A 7,500-nucleotide genomic window follows, 5' to 3' on the forward strand; every position below is an offset into this window, starting at 1 on the left:
AGAATTAAGAATTACTGGAATTTGTACAGGCTTCTTCAATCTGATAATGTAGATAACCACCCTTCGCCTGTTCCAGAGTCTGATCTGTAAACTACCTTTTTGGATAACGACCCTCAAGATTTCATTCAAGATGACAACCAGCGTTTTGTCCCGCCTCGAAGATCTCTGAGAATTCTGGAAAGGAATACGACCCAATGACTTTGTTCAGATTATTCTAACCTTGTTTTAATAATCAATTTGGTTTGTTTTGTATATTTATTTCTATTTCTTCACCAGTGTCGTGTCTCTCATTCAGTTCGTGATCAAGTCACAGAAGGATGGACAAAGCGCTAAGCATTGTAAATATTTTTACAAATATATTTTGTCTCGATAAACATAGTATTACTGTGGATCCTTCTACTGATATATATACATACATATATATATATATATATATATATATATATATATATATATATATATATATATATATATATATATATATATATATATATATTGTTATGAACCGAGAGAGGTCCGTTCCAAGTTCGATATGAAAATAAACAAAGTATTCAACACCAACAGTCGAAACTGGGGATACGAATATAGAACAGAACACTAACAGAACAAAGGTTTATTTACAAGCTTACTAACAAAGATAAATGCAGAATGGTGTCTCCTATTTACATAACGCAAGTAAAATCTTACAATGCGTGAACTGGGGAAACGGTGGGGTAATGAAAGTACTTGCCGGCCAGTTTTGCACCATCGGAGTTCTATGCTCGAAGCGGTGGCTTCACACAAGGAGAACTGTAACTTCTGTCGTCTACTTGACTCCGTACTGCAGAAAACAATGTATACTCTTGATACTTGAAGGGCAGGAACTCCTAAAAACCTCTTGTAGAATGTTTCTTCTCTGAAGTCTTGCTCTACATCTAAATGCCTCAGTCGTCCACTCCCGGACAACTTGACCAGATCCCGATTAAACTCTCAAGTGCCTTTTCCTCTCTGATCCTACGTCGGTTCCTTCTTCTCTTATCCCTCTGAGGATCTCTGCTGGTCTCTAACTGATAATCTGATCGGTGACTCTTGCTGATGATCTGCTCCCCCCTACTTCGTCAGTCATATTTATAAGGCATTCTCGGGGGCGGGGCTTACCAGCGAACGTCACAGGCTCCCGAGATAACCAGAACTTCTTAGAAGAATCTAGATGAAGTATTACATCAGAAATCACGGCGTTTCTCACGACACTTTGACGCCTGTTGCGTTCCCCAACACACCCGACGATTCCAGAACAATCATGAGAACAGATGCATCCAATACATGCGCGAATGCCTCCGTGCTGCAGAACTTCTCGAAGATGATGCGCTTTCATTTCCATTAGCTTATCTTTCATCGCTATGAAGCGCTTGCCACGACACGTCCCCCCATAAAGAAAAAAATGAAATCGACTGATTTTATTTTTTTCTAAGAGAAACAAGGATTAAACAGCAGGGGAACAATTCTGCATAAAGCTTTAATCCAGCTAAACACGCACACTTCACTCACGCACCCAGTCATACAAAAACAGAAAACGGTCATTTGGCTACTCATTCTGAAAAATCTCTAGAGAGGCTATCAGCTATAATATTAACCTTTCCTCTTACTTTTTCGGTTTTCTGAACTCTGATTAAATCATTGAAATGCTAAGACACTCTTGCGTTTTCTCACAACTAATTTCTCTATACGAACACGGGTGTAGGACACGGCACGGGGCATTCTTTATAATTCTGAAGCAAATTTACATGCATCCACTTTGCTCTACTTTTACCCATATTAATTCTATAATGTATATTTCCCCTCTCCTCTAACACTGAAAAAGGACCTTCGGACTTATAAGATAAAGAGGAACCTTCTTTCTGGACTAGTACTAAAACTTTATCTCATACACACAAACTTCTCTCTTTTGCTCTAAGATCATGTTTCCCTTTAGTTTCCCCTTGACTTCCGCTCGCGCTTCTGTTCTACTTCTGCTAGTTACCAAACATCTCTTAAATTGTTTTTATAATACTCTAGATTAGTTGTGCAATCTTCTCTACCCTTACTTCTAGGCAAAGGTCCGACCATATTGATACCTACATTCTCAAAATATTCACCTACTGAAGTTATATTACACAATGGACCTCTGGGAATTCCTTGATTCGGTTTCCCGACAATTTGGCATTCATGACAGCTTAGAACATATCTCTTTACGTCACTTTTCATTTTAGGCCGAAAGTACGCCCTACTAATACACTAGAAGGTTTTATTTACTCCTAAATGTCCTTGCTCATCATGTGCTAACTTCAACACTAGCTCACGAAGCTTCCTAGGAGCCACTAATTGTTCGGTTATTTCCCCTTTACTACCTGACTTAGGACGAACATAACGACACAACACTTCGTCCTTTAAACAAAAAGTTTCCTTACACACATCATCGAGATCATCATCCAGCTCACATTCAAAAATTCAGGTTAGTGTCTCATCCTCTCTCTGCAACTCAACTAGCTCATCCTTATCCACAAGGTTAGTGCCTAATTCATCACCGTAACTAGTACTAGATACCAGTACATTTACTACGTTACTCTCGACAGCTACACCTTCCGTTTGGCTATCACTGTTAACAATAGAGTCAGGTTTCTCAGCCACACTCATGCCAAGATCAACCTCGCCACCTCTATCACACTCGTTCAAATCCATGAACTCACTCACATTCGAATCCACGAACTCACTTTCGTTTGAATCCACGAACAAATTATGACCATAGTCTATGTCTGTATCTAAACCTGACCTAGTTACTACCATTTCAGGTACTGGAATTTCCCTCACAACAGGATTCACATTCTTGGATAAAGCTAAGTCATTACCGACAATAATGTCAATGCCATCAACGGGCAAACTGTCAACAATTGCAAGTTTCACTTCTCCTGACACTACCTGACTTTCTAAGTTCAACTTCAACAAAGGACAAAGAACACAAGTGTTAGGAAATCCACCTAACATAACTTTTTCTTCCATGTTGATTTCTGCCCTGTTCGGCACACTCTCTCTCCTAATCAGTGAGACAGCAGCTCCTGTGTCTCGAAGCAAGACTACTTCTCTCGAAAACACTCCTCTAAGAGAGGAAACTACACCCTCCGACATAAATTAACCAAAAACTTTCCTAGTTTCTCTCATCACATCATTCCTACTTGACGAAAGGTTAACTAGAGAGACTAGTTTCTTAACGTCCTTCCTTTCTACTGCACAATTTCTCGCTAAATGCCCTTTCCCATTACATCGGAAACAAGTTCATTCTGAGCCACTAGATGCCACTTTACTCTTACAAACCTTAGACGTATGACCTGGTTTTCCGCATGTATAACAGGAATAGTCACTTTTACTTGCATTGCTATTACTAGAACTGAAACCTTTACTGCTTTGTACTCTACCAGACGAAGGATCATTTTGTTTCTTACTAACACTCAAATTATGAGTTAGACTATATTCGTCAGCTAACCTAGCTGCTTCTGCAAAAGATACTTCTCGCCTATCTTCTATGTAAAGCTTATTCTCAGGGGATACGTTATCTTTGAAGTTTTCTAACAACACTAAGTTCTTCAAACCATCAAAATCCTCAACTTTAGCAGGAGTTAACCAATCTAAAAATAGCCTTTCTAACTTCTTACCGTATTCTACATACAAAATATTTTCGTCCTTTCTCAAACTTCTAAATTTCTTACGGTAAGCCTCGGGTACTAGCCTATACGCGCTAAGAACAGTTTCTTTCACAATATCATAATCATCACATTCCTCCTTAGACATGCAACTATACACAGAAGCGCCCTACCACTCAAAACTGTAAATATAAAGTCCATATTTCTTTAGGAGAACCTACTTTTTCAAATAACTTCTCAAACACATGAAATATTTCGTTACATCTTCCTCATCAAACTCTGGTACTAATTTGAGCACTGCACTCATACCTAACCTATCAGCTTCATTTTCGTTCTGGCCTGACTGACTGTTAAGAGTGCTTTGCCTTAACGAGCAATTTCCAATTCGTGCATACGTTCTTTTTCTCTTTCTCACTGCTCATGCATACACTCTTTCTCTCTTTCTTCCTGGTGCATTACCAGCATTTCTCTCTCTTGCTGCATTTTCATTGCTTCTCTCGCTTGCTGCACTTCCCTCTCAGCTGCTCTCTCCTCTCTCTCAGCTGCTCTTTCCTCTCTCTCAGCCGCTCTTTCATCTCTCTCATACTTCTCTCTTTCTTTCTTTTCAACATACTCACGGAGATCATTGCCTTCTAAACCTAGAAGCTTACCTGACTCAATAAACTCTTTCACCATCTCACTCATTCTGGTTCTTTCTATATTCTCCCTGTTTCAAACTGTTACAGTGTTGAATATTCTAAGCAAGGTCGCCACAATGTTACGAACCGAGAGAGGTCCGTACCAAGTTCGATATGAAAATAAACAAAAAGTATTCAACACCAACAGTCGAAACTGGGGATACGAATATAGAACAGAACACTAACAGAACAAAGGTTTATTTACAAGCTTACTAACAAAGATAAATGCAGAATGGTGTCTCCTATTTACATACCACAAGTAAAATCTTACAATGCGTGAACTGGGGAAACGGTGGTGTAATGAAAGTACTTGCCGGCCAGTTTTGCACCGTCGGAGTTCTATGCTCGAAGCGGTGGCTTCACACAAGGAGAACTGTAACATCTGTCGTCTACTTGACTCTACTTGACCAGATCCCGATTAAACTCTCGAGCGCCTTTTCCTCTCTGATCCTACTTTGGTTCCTTCTTCTCTTATCCCTCTGAGGATCTCTGCTGGTCTCTAACTGATAATCTGATCGGTGACTCTTACTGATGATCTGCTCCCCCCACTTCGTCAATCGTATTTATAAGGCATTCTGGGGGCGGGGGTTACCAGCGAACATCACAGGCTCCCGAGATTACCAGAACTTCTTTGAAGAATCTAGACGAAGTATTACATCAGAAATCGCGGCATTTCTCACGACACTTTGGCGCCTTGTTGTGTTCCACAACACGCCCGACGATTCCAGAACAATCATGAGAACAAGCACCTCCAATATATGCGTGAATGCCTCCGTGCTGCAGAACTTCTCGAAGGAGATGCACTTTCATTTCCATTGGGAAACCTTGTTTTTTGCTTGTTCAAAAAATATTAAAAGGAATTCAGATTCGTTTCTTTCGTGATACCAGTTTAACAATTGCTACAACTGAAAATGAAAATTATTTTTCACACGATCCTGGGAATGGTCGCCATTTTGTTATGACCTGCTCATTCCCTCCTTGAAAGTGTAGTCTAACACTCTTAAAAATTACCTTGGCTGGAGGGACAACAGTTATCACAAAAAAAAAATCTAAGGCAGAAAGCCAATATTACTGAAAATGGAGGAATTTACATAAACTCCGCACTTTAGTTTTAAATGAACTATATTTACATTGAGTTATGGGTGGGTCCAGGAACTAATGAGGTGGTTGACTGTCGGTCCTCGGAAACACGTGGCTGGAAAATGAACCAGACACAGAGATCAGAATTTGTGCAAAACGGGCTACTTCAATGCAAGCCTTCCTCCAAAGGGTTCCCAATTTCTCCCACAACCAGGCACATTGTTTGTCTGCAAAGAGATTGCATTCTAGCATCAGTACTAAGGTGGGAAACGTTACACTCACTTGCTCTTAGCATATTACAACCCACTCAAGGAGCATGAAATGACTAGGAATTTACAGAGAAAGGACAGGTACATTGCTTGAATTAACTAGGGGGATGTTTACTAGCATCACAAGGGAATTAATCACACAATTGTACAAAAATTGGGGGCAAGAAGCTGAACAATGAAGGAGGCAAAGTCGTCAGGGAAGAATGGAAATGAAATACAGACAAGCGGCAAAACGATTCCCTGACTTCACTAAATTTACATCTCACAGTACCTTGAAATCCTAGGTTTGGTAGTCTTCTTGTCTGCTGATATTTTTGTGCACTATGGAGGTATAAGAATACCGGTGGGATCCCCCAGAGGAGGCAGGGGAGCAGAAAGGATGAAGTAGAGTCTGCAGGGGAAAGCCTAAGAGTCTAAGAGTGTCTAAGAGAGAGCTGCCAGGTCCCAGTTCTTTTAAAATCTCGCCTGGTTAGGCCACTCCTTCATCCAAGGTCCCCTATGGAGAGTAAATCCAGATCAGCCAATGGGAGCAAAGAGGGGTTTAGAGAGAATGGAGGCTTCCAGTTCACAGGGGCAACATGCATATAAGCAAGGATGAATGAATCTGGTTATAAAGAGTCTTACTTTTCCTTAGTCCTGGCTTGAAATCCTGAACAATATATATATATATATATATATATATATATATATATATATATATATATATATATATATAGTAAAGTTAACAATTACTTATAATTCAATACAGGTTCAGTCGCCTCTAACCCTCACACACCACCCCTTTTGGTCTCGGTTACTCGTGAATGTGGCATCGTGGCACTCTTTCCAGTCCGCCAAAAATTGGGAAACTAATTTGGCGACAGGTAAACTATTTACTTTGAATGAATGATACGGGTTTCTCTGAGTCTCTTTGCTTAAATCTATAATGTCACTGTAATCTACTATTTTCAGTTATATATATCAACAATGTTCTGCCATTAAGAAGCGTTTCAATGGTTTTGTATGAATTTTTATCGTTTATTTGTGTAATAAGTCATATTTTATGAGAAACATAGAGTTCGAAATTCAATCATTGTATATAAAGGTAAGAATCTCTCTCTCTCTCTCTCTATCTGTAAGGCCTAGGTTTTTTTGATTAATAATATATTGTCCATGTGTTCCCTGTGACCTATGGAATGTGGAGAACAGTGTAGAGGTGACGACCTGAGAGTAGCTGATGAATGAGTTTCTGGGGGTGTGTGTGAGATAAAAATGCTTAGTTCGACGAGTCAATGCACGACAGTTTTATGAATTCTTCTCAAAGTGCCTTTGCGAAACTGGATGCAGCTAGAACCGTGAGGCGCTATCGAACTGTGTGTTCGTATGTGTGTGTGTGTCTCTTCCCTTTAATAGGTTCATACCCAAGCCTATGGGAGGGATTTTGGCAGGGGGCTTCAAGTCACAGGCAAGATGCCGTGGCATTCGCCGGGGAGTTTTTTTGTTAATAGTGTTTAGTGTCCGGTTGTCTGGGTAAGTGTAGAAGTGCTTTAGCCAAAGGGATGGCTTGTTTGATATCTTGTAAGATGTTCCATTTTATTAACTTTGTCTTTAAACTTGTGTGTGTACTTACCGGGATGTGTTCTGTATCTTTGAAACAGACGGATCTGGTATGCAGGGGGGACAAAGAATTCCCAGAGGGGTGTAGACTTGTTTTGGTGACTAGACATTGTACAGTTTTTTGAGTTAGTCTGTAAGACTGGATTACTTGATTGATTGGTTTATTTATTCTTGTTAATAAACGTTAATGTTATGATGCGACTCTCTCATTTTCATTACCTGTTA

The sequence above is a fragment of the Macrobrachium nipponense genome, chromosome 39 (assembly GCF_015104395.2).
Source record: "Macrobrachium nipponense isolate FS-2020 chromosome 39, ASM1510439v2, whole genome shotgun sequence".
In the NCBI taxonomy this organism is placed as follows: domain Eukaryota; kingdom Metazoa; phylum Arthropoda; class Malacostraca; order Decapoda; family Palaemonidae; genus Macrobrachium; species Macrobrachium nipponense.